At 43.9% G+C, this 14,683-nt stretch overlaps 1 protein-coding gene and 1 pseudogene across 2 annotated transcripts in view; both read left to right on the forward strand.

The window, feature by feature from the left end:
- Window positions 1-14,683, forward strand: part of MKLN1 (muskelin 1) — a 399,844-nt gene that overhangs the window by 126,797 nt on the left and 258,364 nt on the right. The window lies entirely within an intron of this gene.
- On the forward strand, window positions 6,790-7,235 carry LOC129040623 (large ribosomal subunit protein eL27-like; annotated as a pseudogene).

The following is a 14,683-nucleotide window of genomic DNA, read 5'->3' on the forward strand; positions in this document are numbered from 1 at the left end:
ATACTTATTATCAGCATCCATTTGTTCAGCTACAATTCTATGACGTCCATTGCAGTGAGTGAGTCAGAAGCCACAAGCTAACAGGTCTATTCCTTCCCACCGTCACCTTGGAAACCAATGCATCATCCACAGGAAATGCAGGCCCCGATGGGGAGTGTGCCCAGATCGAGTTATAAAGCTGGCAATCAGTTTTTCAAAGGAAGTCAAATAATAATTTGTAGAATCTTAGTCTAGGGTGAGAGGTGGATCCAGCCTCTTGAGTATGGATTGAGGGCTGTCAGGCAGAAATATCAGGAGAAATTAATCAGCTAAAATGTAAGTAGTAAGTGAAATGTAAGCAGTAAGATGTCTGCTTGATAAGAATTTGACCAAAGGCAAGACATATAGAGATATGATTTGATTTCTCTAGCAAATAGCATTTATTTGCCCAATAGCTGAGGGTATTTTTTTGGTATGGTTGTACAGTGTGTGAAATGAGATAAAGAAATTGACAACACATAAAGCTTTCTGCTGAACGAAATGTATGTCCCTTTTCTCATGGTCACTATCCCTGCTAAAAAAGTGATGGAGGCCAGGCACGGTGGCTCACGCCTGTAATCTCAGCACTTTGGAAGGCCGAGGTAGGCAGATCACTTGAGGTCAGGTGTTTGAAAACAGCCTGTCCAACATGGTGAAACCCTGTCTCTACTGAAAATACAAAAATTAGCCGGGCATGGAGGTGCACGCCTGTAGTCCTAGCTAATAGGGAGGCTGAGGGGGAAGTATCACTTGAACTAGGGAAGTGGAGGCTGCAGTAAGCTGAGATTGCACCACTGCACTCCAGCCTGGGTGACAGAGTGAGATTCCATCTCAAAAAAAATTTAAAAAAAAATAGTGATGGAGAGGGCCGGGTGTGATGGTGCAGTGGCTCATACTTGTAGTTCCAGCACTTTGGAAGGCATAGGTGGGAGGATCACTTGAGGCCAGGGAGTTTAAGCCCAGCTTGGGCAACACAGCAAGTCCCTGTCTCTACATAAAATATTTAAGAATTAGCTGGGCATGGTGGTGCACACCTGTAGTCCCAGCTACTCAGGAGGCCTAGGTGGGAGGATAACTTGAGTCTAGCAGTTCAAGACTGCAGTGAGCTATGATCGCACACCATTGCACTCTAGCCTGGGTGAAAGAGCGAGACTCTGTCTCTAAAAAAGAAAAGACAAAACAAAATGATGGAGAAAACCACAGTCTGGTTTCCCCCAAGCTCTCACTGATTTTTTGTTTGTTTGCTCATTTTTTGCCTATGCCTGATTTTCTCTTTTCTTAATGACTACAGTATGGTATAATCCATTGGCCTTAGTGTATATATGCAATTTATCACACAGTATCCAGATATCTGTGGATACAAGTGTAGTACAGCTGAGAAAAATTACCTGTCCAGTTTCATGTTGTTTGATGAGTTTAACATTTCCAGGCTGATTTACATTCCCATACTCCTATGAGTGAGAGATTTTACCTCAAAGTACAACGTGAAGTCTCCCAGAACTTCCTGCTTTAGACTTAAAGCATGTTAGAAGGCAGAAAAAAGATCTGAAAAATCACCTGGTCCAACTACCTCATTTTTCACACAGGAAATGATGCCCAGAAAGGTGGAATGACTTGTCTAAGGTCACGTAGTAGATATTAGTATGTATGTTAGAGCCAGAGGAAAGGAGACAGAAGAGATAGGAAGTTTGCTCACAAGCTCTAAATTAGTCAACAGGTGATATGGCCATCTCAGAGACAATGAAAATATTAGGCTGTATAATGGAAGTATGCAGTCCTGACTAAGTGGGGCAATTGGTCCATCAAGGGCTGGTCAGTGTGTGCCACGTTTATGATATGATGTTCTGTTCTGAGTACCCATTGAGTAGGAAGCAATGATAGACCTGGGTGTGCCCAGAAGCAGGTAAAGACGGAGATAAGAGTTCTGGTAACTACAAGCTAAGAAAAATAATTGACAAATGTTGACTATTTAGCCTGGAGACCAGGGCATTTGTCATGGAAGGGATTGGGAGTATCATCAAAAATAACTAAAGGATGGCTGGGTGTGGTGGCTCAGGTCTATAATTTCAGCACTTTGGGAGGCCGAGGTGGGTGGATCACCTGAGGTCAGTAGTTCGACACTGGCCTGGTCAACATGGCAAAACCCTGTCTCTACTAAAAGTACACAAATTATCTGGGCATGGTGGCGGGTGCCTATAATTCCAGCTACCTGGGAGGCTGAGGCACGAGAATCACTTGAACCCAGGAGGCAGAGGTTGCAGTGAGCTGAGATCATGCCACTGCACTCTAGCCTGGGTGACAGAGTGAGACCCTGTCTCAAAAAAAACAAGCAAAAAAACTAAAAGGCTATCTTGAAGAAGGCTCAGACTTATCTTGTGTGCCTGCAAAGGGCAGTCCTAAATTGGTACTAGATAAAGGATGATGGATATTAGCTCCATGTAAGTAAAGTTCTAATAATTCAAGCTGATTGAAGTATATTACAGAGACTGATATGGTAGTGAATTAATTCTTTGCCTCAGGAGGTGTTCATGTCTTCATTCACCCTGAAACATTTATTGAGCTGTTGCATTATACCAGTCTTGCTAGACACTAAAGACACAATGATGACTAACACGGCCACTTCCTGCAAAGAGATCAGAAGTCCATTGGAGGTCATGAGATCACTTATTTGCAGAGACAGGATGACCAGTAATGTAGAATGCCAAGGAAGAGAAGCAGGCATTGGAAAGAAAGAAGTCTGGACTACAGGGACTCTGAGGTTGCTGTCTGTGTTAATGAAGGGAACACTAGCTGCTGTAATAATCAAACCTAAAAAATGTCTCATGGCTGAAGCCTGAAAGAAAGTTTATTTCACGCTCATCTGACATTCACCATGGGTGTGGTAATAGTGGCTGATAGTGGTGGTTCTCTTCCAAGTGGTAATTCAAGGAACTAGGCCACTTCTATCTTGTGATTCTCCCACCTTCACATCTTCAGCATGTGGCACTGACAGGCAATGACATCCTGCTAACAGACAGGGAGAGAACATGGAGGATTGTGTGGGGAGGTTTTTATAGGCTGGACCTTAAAATGGAAAAGTGGTGCACATAAACTCTGTTCACATTCTATCCGCTAGAATTTAGTCGCATGGCCACATCTAGCTGCAAGGGAGGCTTCACATTTAGTTGAGCTGTTTTCCTAGCAGAAAGAAGAACTGGGTTTTGACGCATGACTAGCAAATCTTCTACCACACTCTCCAACTCTGAAATTCCGTGACTATGGTGGCAGAACCAAGACAGGAATTTTTAAGGGGTGCTGGGGAGGGTGGCAGGGTGCTCCATTTGTTTATTTTTAAAATTTCTTTTTATTTCATTTATTTGTATTCATAATTGACTGATAAAATCATATATATTTATGGTGTACAATATGATGGTTTAATATATGCGTACATTGTGGAATGGCTAAATCAAGCTAATTTACGTATTATGGGTTACCTCATATGCTTACCTTTTTCTTTCTCTTTTTTCAGAGAGGGTCTCACTCTGTCACCCAGGCTGGAGTGTACTGACGCAATCATAGCTCGTATCTCACTGCAGCCTCAAACTCCTGGGCTCAAGTGATCCTTCCACCTCAGCCTCCCAAGTAGCTGGGGCTATAGGTACGTGCCACACCCAGCTGATTTTTACATTTTTTTGTAGAGACAGGGTCTTGCTATGTTGCCCAGACTGATCTCAAACTCATGACCTTAAGCTATCTTCCCACCTCGGTCTCCTAAATTGTTAGGATTACAGGTGTGAGCTACCACACCCAGCCCTCATTTTTTTCTGGTGAGAAAGGAATTTTGAAGTTTTCTTGTTTGATACCAGAGTCATCCCATCCCATGTTTACATTAAATGTCTTCCTGGATTGGACATGGTGGCTCATCCCTGTAATTCCAGCACTTTGGGAGGCTGAAATGGGAGGATTGCTTAAAGCTAGGAGTTTGAGACCAGCCTGGTGAACCTAGTGAGACCCTATCTCTTAAAAGAAAAAGAAAACCTTTCTGTTGAAGGTGCCCTATTAATAATATATTGTTAATTTTTAAAAAGCAAGGTAAGGCCAGGCTTGGTGGCTCACGCCTATAATCCCAGCACTTTGGGAGGCTGAGGCAGGATGATCACTCGAGACCAGGAGTTCGAGACCAGCCTGGGCAACATAGTGAGACTCATCTCTATAAAAAATTTAAAAATTAGCAGGACATGATGGTGCATGCTTGTAGTCCCAGCTACTTGGGAGGCTGGGGAGGGAAGATCACTTGAGCCCAGGAAGTCAAGACTGCAGTGAGCCATGATCATGCCACTGTACTCCAGCCTGGGTGACAGAGCAAGATCCTGTCACAAACAAACAAACAAACAAACAAAACTAATGGTGACTATTATAAGTAAAGTTCCCCCTGCCAGGGACCTGCCACTTCAGAATACTATAAAGTTAAAAGGCTACCTACAAATTAGGGGGAGGTGACTCTCCTTAATGTATAAGGAGCAGACTGTGAAGCTGCTCTAGGTCTACTAGTAATCATGTCTAACAAATCAATAATTAAAAGGCAAATACTCAGATATAAATATTGGCAAAGGATATAAACGAAAAATCATAGAAAGAGATCTCAATAACTATCATGTAAACATTTAAAAATTTTTTCTCTTCAAAATGAAGAGAGATAAATGAAAAAAATATCTAATATAGACAAAAGTACATGGAAATAGGAACACTGATATTTTTCTGATGGAGATATTAGTTGGCAAAACCTTTCCAGAGGTAAATTTGAAAACATTAAAACATTAAACTCATTCATATGCTATAACCTGTAACTTCACTCTACTAATTTGTCCTAATAAAATATTCAGTTAAACATAACCATTTATGGCAAATAGTATTAATATCAGAATTTTTATGAGCCCAGCAAAAGGTGGATTAAATGACACAGTAGGCAAATGGGATACCAAGCTGTCGTTAAAGAACTAGCTAAAAGCTAAAGGAAAATCTTGCTATCTAATGTTAAGAAAAAAGAATGATTCAAAAATAGACACAGAAATGTTATACACCTTACAAACCTGGTGAATCCTGAAAGACTCTTGTTAAGACAAACTGGCTAAGAGTGATTTAAGCTTAGAAAGACACCTTGGTCCTTCCAAGATTTAAAACTAGGCAGAGCCCTCTTCTTGCTGATATTCATCCCATGGGCCACTTTATTCATAATAGATCCTTTCATACATACTGAAAATCAGTCACGGCAGCCCTTGGTGAGCAAGTGTCATAAAGTACTCCTTAGCAGGCTAGGCTGTGATCCCAGCACTTTGGGAGGCAGAGGAGGGTGGATCACTTGAGGCCAGGAGTTTGAGACCAGCCTGGCTAACATGGTGAAACCCTGTCTTTACTAAAAATACAAAAATTAGCCAGGCGTGGTGGCACACACCTATAATACCAGCTACTTGGGAGGCTGAGGCATGAGAATTGCTTGAACCTGGGAGGCAGAGATTGCAGTGAGCCGAGATTGCACCACTGCACTCCAGCCTGGATGACAGAATGAGACTCTGTCTAAAAAAAGACAAAAGAGAAAAGAAAAAAAAAAAAGAACACCTTAGCAGCCCAGGGGCGGTGGCTCACGCCTGTAATTCCAGCACTTTGGGAGGCGAAGGTGGGAGAATTATTTGAGCCCAGGAATTCAACGCCATCCTGGCCAACATAGTGAGAACTTGTCGCTACAAAAAATTTTTAAAAAGTAGCCAGGTGTGGTGGCCTGCACGTGTGGTCCCAGATGCTAAGGAAGCTGATGGCACCACTGCACTCTAGCCTGGGTGAGATCTTGTCTAAACAAAACAAAGCAAAACAAAAACAAAAACAAAGAAAACTGCTTAGCACTGTCACAACGCCTAGCTTTTAAGTACTTGAACACAATTTTAGCTTTCATCTGAATTAATATTTGGATCATAGGCAGTCAAAGTTGATGCTAGCTCTCTAATCACATACTCAGTATTGCTTCCATTTCTTTGATTACTTTCCGTCATTTTCTGCTAATTGCTGTTCTTTGCATAGACCCCGCCAGCATTTTTCACATTTTGAACCTTTTTGTCTTTCTGAATCACCCTGTTGACTAAGGATCCATCTCTTACCCGCTTGCAACACACGATTTTTCTTACCACATTCAATCTGTTAATCTGTTTTATTTTCATCATAATCCTAAACCTATTCTCAATAGCACATTGAGCATTCTGAATTGTTTTTGCAATTATCAGACACTGAGGTTAATAATGTTGCAAAACACCTAAGATTAAATACAGCATATCTGCTGAAAATTAGCTGGCCAAGGCTAAGACAACCACGGCCAACTGCTATTGTCATCTGTTGAGGGCAGGCAAAGTTGAAACACTTTTACTTTTGGAGGAAGGTATTTTCCATCTCCGTGAAAGTTCACAGCTGGCTAGGTATGGTGACTCATGCCTGTAATCCCAGCAATTTGGGAGGCTAAAGCAGGAGGATCACTTGAGGCCAGGAGTTTGAGACCAACTTGGGCACATAGCAAGACTCCATCTCTAAAAAAATTTTAAAAATTAGCTGGTTATGGTGGTGCATGCCTGTAGTCCCAGCTACTCAAGAGGCTGAGGTGTGAGGATCCCTTGAGCCCAGGAGTTTGAGACTAAAGTGAGCTGTGATTGCGCCACCGCCCTCCACGCTGGGTGACAGAGTGAGACCCTGTCTCTTAAAAAGAAAAAGGAAAGTTCCTTTTTGCTGTCGTCCCAAGTGGTTGCTGCTGAAATGGGCAAGTTCTTGAAACCTGGGAAGGTGGTGCTTGTTCTGGCTAGATGCTACTCTGGATGCAAAGCCATCATCGTGAAGAACATTGATGATGGTACCTTAGATCTCGCCCCTACAGCCATGCTCTGGTGGCTGGAATTGACTACTGTCTCCGCAAAGTGACAGCTGCCATGGGCAAGAAGAAGATCTCCAAGAGGTCAAAGATCAAGTCTTTTGTGAAAGTTTATAACCACAATCACCTAATGCCCACAAGGTACTCTGTGGATATCCCCTTGGACAAAACTGTCATCAATAAGGATGTCTTCAGAGACCCTGCTCTTAATCACAAGGCCCAATGAGAGGCCAAGGTCAAGTTTGAAGAGAGATATAAGACAGGCAAGAACAAGTGGTTCTTCCAGAAGCTGCGGTTTTAGATGCTTCGTTTTGGTCATTAAAAATTAAAAAGAAAAAAATAAAGGAAAGTTCACAGATGGCCAAACTCTTCCACAGCCATGGTACCGTCCTAGTGAAGTACGTTTGAGACAATAGTCATCAAATTACATATAAATACATAATCAACCAAAATTATTTTTAGATAGTTCAGTTGGTTTACGTTGTCTGAACTGGCAGAGTCTGGGGGTTTGATTTCTGTGTCGGTTACATGAAGAAAAATTGTGCCACTCAAATAGTCTACACCTATGTCTAGCCATCTCACAAATACCTGCTCTTCAGGGGGCCTAGATACAGTATGTCGGGGGACAATCATGTCATTTCCACAGTCCATATAGAACAATGCCATTACCGGCCTTTGTAGTAATGTGTGAACCTGGACTCTGCAAACTCAAAACCTCAAGTAGCCATTAACAGAAAGAAGATGCCTTAGTCATATATTTAAATTTTTTAAAAAGTATGTCAGGCCCTGTGAGGTAGCTCACGTCTGTAATCCCAGCACTTTGGGAGGCCGAGGTGGGTGGATCACCTGAAGTCAGGAGTTCAAGACCAGCCTGGCCAACATAGTGAAACCCCGTCTCTACTAAAAATACAAAAAATTAGCCGGGCATGGTGGCACGTTCCTGTAGTCCCAGCTACTCAGGAGGCTGAGGCAGGAGAATCGCTTGAACCGGGAGGCAGAGGTTGAAGTGAGCCAAGATTGCACCACTGCACTCCAGCCTGGGTGGCAGAGCAAAACTCTGTCTCAAAAAAACAAACAAACAAAAAATATGGTTGGATCACAAGATTCTCCAAATGTAAAATACTAAAGAAAGTCACAAGAGGCTCATTTTTCTAATTGAGATTAAAAAAATCGAGTGGTACCCGACTTCCCTCTGCTCCCCAGGGACCTGATGACCATTAATGACTATTGAGTTAGTTTTTGGGGATTTGCCAAAGAGCAGGTGGGTGTCACTAGAGAATGCTGCACATTTCTCAAAGTAGAGAAAGCTACAGATTCACAACTCAGCTTCTGGCTTCAAATGCAATTTTCTCCCTCTATTTTCATGACCCGCTCCTCCCTCCAACGCCAGAGCTGCAGGCAGTTCTCTAAATAACACTATGTCCCTGGCTTCCTAGCTCCCATTTGAACGTTTCAGCGAGCTCCTCTGAAGTCTGCCCCCCACCACCTCCCCTCTCACAGGCTTCTTGTTCGTCTGAGTCAGCCCGTGACTCACCTCACTCATTAGCGGAACTCAGAATGCCTCTCCATCCTCTGGATCCCTTTTGTCTCCCTGCTTATAACTGGTTTCCTGGCAGCCTAAGGTCTATGGACAGCCTTGAAGCTAGAAGGTGGGTTGCTACTAGGATGGTCTGCTCAGTAAAGTGGTTGGCAGACAGCAAGTAGAGTTACAGGGACGACGATGATGATGATGATGATGATGATGATGATGATGATGATGACGATGATGCATGCAATTGCCTCAAAAGGACTTTGGTGGCCAGATTTGGCATGTCTGCCTGTGTTGGCTTCTAAGATAGCAGCACAGGGGTCCTTGATTCTTGGCCCCTTCTTTTCTCTTTCTAGTCTTTTCTTTCCCTCTTCATCCGCCCCTCCTCTGCACACATGCCTGAATGTACAAGGTGAATGCTTCTGGGCTCTGCTCTCTGTGGAAAGGCAGGGAAAAGAGCGACATCCCTACACGGGGGCACCCTTTCCTCCAGCCTTTGCAGCTCTGTTCTCATTTCTACTCATTTGATTTTACATCCCAATGTTTTCTGTTTTGTGAGAGGTGGACTAGAAGGGATGAATGAGAAAAGGCTTTACGCCTTGTTGGTGCCTCCTGGGCATATAAAAAAGCCCAGTGACATGATACTAATAAGAAACTCTAAATTCACGGTCAAAAATATCAGAACCAAAGCACTGTTAGTAATTCGTTAATCTTACTTAAAGGCCTTTGCAAAATGGTGATACAGTCAAGTGCTGCATAATGACATTTCGGTCAGTGACAGACTGCATGTACAATGGTGTTCCCATAAGATTATTATACTGTTTTTTTTTTTTTTTGAGATGGAGTCTCGCTGTGTTGCCCAGGCTGAGAGCAGTGGCGTGATCTCAGTTCACTGCAACCTCTGTCTCCTAGGTTCAAGCAATTCTCCTACCTCAGCCTTCCGAGTAGCTGGGATTACAGGTGCCCACAACCATGCCCAGCTAATTTTTGCATTTTTAGTAGAGATGGGGTTTCACCACATTAGCCAGGCTGGTCTTGAACTCCTGCCCTCAGGCGATCCCCCCCTGCCTCGGCCTCCCAAAGTTCTGGGATTACAGGCGTGAGCCACTGTGCCTGGCCCTATACTGTCTTTTTACTGTACGTTTTCTATGTTTAGATATGCTTTGATACACAAATACTATTGTGTTACAGCTGCCTACAGTATTCAGTACAGGAACGTGTCATACAGGTTTGAAGCCTAGGAGCAATAGGCTATGTCATGTAGCCTAGGTGTGCAGTGGGATTATCCCATCTAGGTTTGTGTAAGTGCACTCTATGATGTTCAAACAACAATGAAGTCTCCTAACAATGCATTTCTCAGAACATATCCCTGTCATTAAACAACGCATGACTATAGTTTACTCAGCTGAATCCTGACAGTTTTCATTAAGTCTCATGATTTATTCTGAAAGGGACCCCAGAGACCATCCTGTCCACCCTTTTGTTCAATGGGCAGATGCGTGATTGCTGTGCACCTGTGATGGTCAAAGCCCAAGCCAGGTGCCCTAGGGCTGCACTTCTGAAGCCCCTGAGAGGCAGATCTTGTTCTAGACGCCTGCGAAGGGGGCCCAAGGTCCTGCATTTCTATAACCTCCTTGGGGATGTCCGTGCCATCAGCCCACAGACCACACTTTGAGTAGCACCGCTGTAGGCACTCTGCACAAAGCTAGACGAGGCTTGACTTGTCACCGAAGAACATCCAGGGCCATAGGCTCCATGAGGTGGCCCTCTGCACCCTGCCTCGTCTGCTGCTGATGTTTGCTTGTGAGGCCCAGGGAATGCCAAACAATTATTCCAAGTGTGCTTGGCTTTCTTGTGTCTTCACCCCCAGCCAGGGGTGTTAAAATGAGAAGATTCGGGTTTGGGATTAGGACGAGAAAAAGGGCCCATAAAGCTTCACCCTGGACTATGAAGTCTAGTCTGGGCCATCTTACAAGAGAGCTCTAAACTCACATTTTAGACAGATTCTGTTTAACAATAAAGTATTTCTTTGATTGCTACAGAGATCTCCTTTTATGATTTGTTTGTTCACGTCCTTTGCTGATTTTTCTATTGGAGTCTTTGCCTTTTAATTACTGAGCTATAATAGCTCTTTATTACAATATTAAGCAAAATCCCCCTTCCTCCAATAAAATGATTTTAGTCTTTTTTTTTTTTTTTTTGACTAATTTTTTGTAGAGACGGGGTTTTGCCATGTTGCCCAGGCTGGACTCCTGGCCTCAAGTGATCTGCCTGCCTCAGCCTCCCAAAGTGCTGAGATTACAGGCGTGAACCACTGTGCCTGGTTGTTTTTAGACTTTTAACTTTATCTATTAAATTCTGAGTTTGGAATCTTGGATTCTAGGACAATCTTGCTAATCTGAGCAAGCTGCTTTGCTTCTTGTGATGTGGTTTCTTTCTGTACCTGTAGATGGAGAGGGTAAAGATGACCTATCTCAGGGCACTGTTGAGAGTGGAAAGTGTGTGTGTGGTAGTGCTGTACAGATGTAAGGCATAGTTAGCTTGTTTTCAGAGTCTCTATTAATCTGATCACTTTATTAAACCCAGTGTGGGACATGGCAAACTGGTGTTGACAAGTACAAGTTTTGTTTTGTTCTGTTTTTTAAGTTTATTTTGGTTAAACAAACACTATGAAGCACTTCCAAGTACTCTGAGTTGTAACTTCTCATTGTGTTAAGATACATGAAGCAGAGTTGGAAGATGCCTACTGAGAGCTTTTTTTTCCTTTTCTTCTTTTTCTTTTTTCTTTTCTTTTCTTTTTTTTTTTTTTTTTCCTGTCATCATGGCTGGAGTGCAATGGCGCAATCTCGGCTCACGGCAACCTCTGCCTTCCGGGTTGAAGCGATTCTCCTGCCTCAGTCTCCTGAGTAGCTGGGATTACAGGCATGCGCACCACCACGCCCAGCTAATTTTTGTATTTTTAGTAGAGATGGGGTTTCACCATGTTGGTTAGGCTGGTCTCGAACTCCTGACCTCGTGATCTGCCCGCCTTGGCCTCCCAAAGTGCTGGGATTACAGATGTGAGCCACCGCGCCTGGCTTACTGAGAGCTTTATATGTGTGAAGGTGCTTGTGATTTCTGTTTACCTTTGCCCCCTCAAATACAATTATACCTTCTAAGTTGTCGACTGATGCCATCTTCCACCACTCCTAAATGTCCAATCAAAACTGTCCCAGTATGAGGCAAATGACCGGGTTGTTCCTTGGTTTCCACATTTGCTATCTCATCTCTGTTAGAACCTTACAGCTGTTAAAATTATTTATTTCTATAGTAGAAGTTATTACACTAGTAGTATTCCCATTTGAACTGACAGGTTTTTGTCTTAGCTTTAAGAAATAGATTTGTACATTTCCCCCATTTATGATGTTTAATGCCTTTAACTTCTCTCCGCTACTGCCTTTTTTGTTTTGTTTTGTTTTGTTTGTGTGTGTATGTGTGTGTGTTTGAGATAGGGTCTCACTCTGTCACCCAGACTGGAGTGCAGTGGCACCATCATGGCTCACTGCAGCCGTGAACTCTCGGGCTCGAGCAATCCTCCCACCTCAGCCTCCCAAGTAGCTGAGACTACTGGTGTGTGCCACCACACTCAGCTAATTACCTTTATTTATTTATTTATTTTTGTAGAGATGAGGCTTCCCTATTTTGCCCAGGCTAGTCTCAAACTCCTAGGCTCAAGTGATCTGCCTGCCTCGACCTCCCAAAGTACTGGGATTACAGACATGAGAAAAAAAAAAAAAGAATATAATCAGCTACTAATAGTAAAATAGAAATGTTGAAGACAGTGTTTTGCCTCTAATTGGTATTTGTTTTTTGATAGAGTCAAAGGAAAGAGTCTCTACTGGCAAAAATGTAACTCTCAGCCAGGTAGAGATAGTTACCTTTCTATCTCTGCTGGTACCCTGGTTATTCTTTCTGCAAATGAATCTGCCTTATGGGTTCTTATACTGAGCATAGATGCAACAACAAAAAAAGTCAATATTATTGACTCTCATCCATTTGCCAAGCACTGTGCTAAGTGCTTTCACATACATTTTCTCATTTAATGGATCTTTTGCTTACTTACTGTAGGGGGTAGAAGTGAGATTGTGCCTTTGTGTTGCTCCATCCTCTACCTAGAGTCCTTTTTCCTCCCTGTCTGTGTAAACTCTTTACTGGTAGCAAGGGAACTCAATCTGAAGCAAAATCCATTTTTTCTTCTCATCTCGTCCAGGTTCACAGTGAAAAGTTGGTTGGTTTCTCATTTCTGGAGAAGAGATGTGTTGCTGATTTCGGAAAAAGTGGATGGAACAGGGATGAAGGCTGAATGCTGTTTAATACCACACTATGTACCCACGTGGGTGGGCACCTGCCTCTGCTGAGAGGTCTCTCTTGTCCTGGCTTCTTTCCCAGATAATCTATTACATTCTCTGGGAACAACAATCCATATACATTCAAGTCTTCCTTTGATTGATTTACTTATCTATGAACGCTGGTCACTTACCACTTTCCTCACCTTCTCCCACCCCAAGAAACCCTCTCTTGGAGAAACATAACTGGTCTTATCCATTCCTGAGATTACCTGCCATTTTCTCCTCTTACAATGATTCCAAATCTTGGACTCCACTAAGGAAAACATAGCCTGAGTGAAGTTACACAACCAGTGAGAAAGGAATCTTCCCCGGGCAATGAGATGAGGGCTGACTCACGATCTCAGCTCTTAGGAATGGCTCTCCAGCTGCTGACAGAGGCCACATGGGTTCAGCCATGAGGTCATTAAGGATCTCCCTGGTGACTAACAAAATTGAGGCAGCCAGGGATAGCCAGAGCTGAGCTGGGGCAACTGACCCATTTGTTGAAGTGCCCCCCAGGATGGATGCCAGCAGTCCAAGTTGCAATGCCTTGGCAGTGTAGCACTCACAGCTGGTGCAATCTGGAGGATGATTGGCACCCAACAAAAGAAGTCTCTGGTAAAGGATGTACTTATAATCACTGTGTGGAGACATGTTTATTCCAGAGGCCCATTCTTCATTCTTTCACTTATACAACAGACATTTGACCTTGCTAGGCACTGAGCTGGAGGCTGGTATATTCCTTGTTCTCAAGGAATTGACAGTTTAGCAGAGAGGCACAACGGGGACATGCACAGGAAGCATTAGGAGAATTCAGACGAGCACTTACCTCAAATTGGAGAGTCAGGAGCGCTCTCCCGAGAATGCATGGAAGGCTTATACAGAAAGGGAGGAGAAAGGGTCCTCCAGGTAGAGTGGCAGCAGTGCCCAGCCACAGAGACTAGAGAGAACATGTAGCTCCTTGGGGATGCAAAGGGGGTTGTTGTGGCTGACTTCAGAATATGCAGGGGAAGGGGCAGGAGATGCTGCTGGAGAGGGGAGCATGGCTCAGATTATAAGTGTCCTCTTGCCTGTCATGCTGGCAGGTCAGAATTCTATCTGGAGGGGTCAGGAACCACTAACTGACTTTCTGTCGGGTAAGGACAGGGGGGCAGGTCCGCCTTTTGAGGACGTTTTCTCAGTGGTTTAATGTGAAGATTGGATGCAAAGAAAGCAAGCATGTAGTACGAGGACCACTTTGTAGAATCATGCAGTAATTGAAGAAGGAAATAATGTGGGCCCAGCCTATAGCAGAGCCCACGGGGAAGCAGAAAAAGAAGACTGGGAGAGATATAAAGGAGTTGCCCCAACTGACCGTGGCGATCAGCCACAGGCGGGGCATGAAGAGCTCAGAGGGGCTTCAGCTTTGGTGGGTGGGGGGAGATGATGGGAGGAGAAGGCTTGCTGGAAGGAAATGATGAGTGCAGGCTGAAGCAGGAACCCAGGGAAGAGACCCTTCTGTCGGCCTGAATATTAGTGGAGGAAGGTCAAGGCAACTCAGGGGAGTTGGGGACTCCCCAGGTGTCTCCTAAAGGAGGCTTCGTGACAATTCCAGATCCCACTAGCTAGAGAGGAAGAGGCTCCTAACACATGGCCTGGCTTGTTAAGACTGAATCTTGCAGGACCGAGGCTGCAGATGAGAGGTCTCTAGTACCTGCAGCCAAGCAGGGCCTGACAAGCTGTTTCCATGGAGATGTGGTGTACGCAGGAGGGAGTGAGTAGGAGGGCTGATCCATTCCAGAGCCTTGGGTCACAAGGCTGTGGCGGGCTAACAGATAAACAGGAAAAAGACATAGTCAATCAGAAAAGGATGTTCAAAACAATTTGCAGTTAATTGGGGGTTGTATC

The sequence above is a fragment of the Pongo pygmaeus genome, chromosome 6 (genome assembly GCF_028885625.2).
Source record: "Pongo pygmaeus isolate AG05252 chromosome 6, NHGRI_mPonPyg2-v2.0_pri, whole genome shotgun sequence".
In the NCBI taxonomy this organism is placed as follows: Eukaryota; Metazoa; Chordata; class Mammalia; order Primates; family Hominidae; genus Pongo; species Pongo pygmaeus.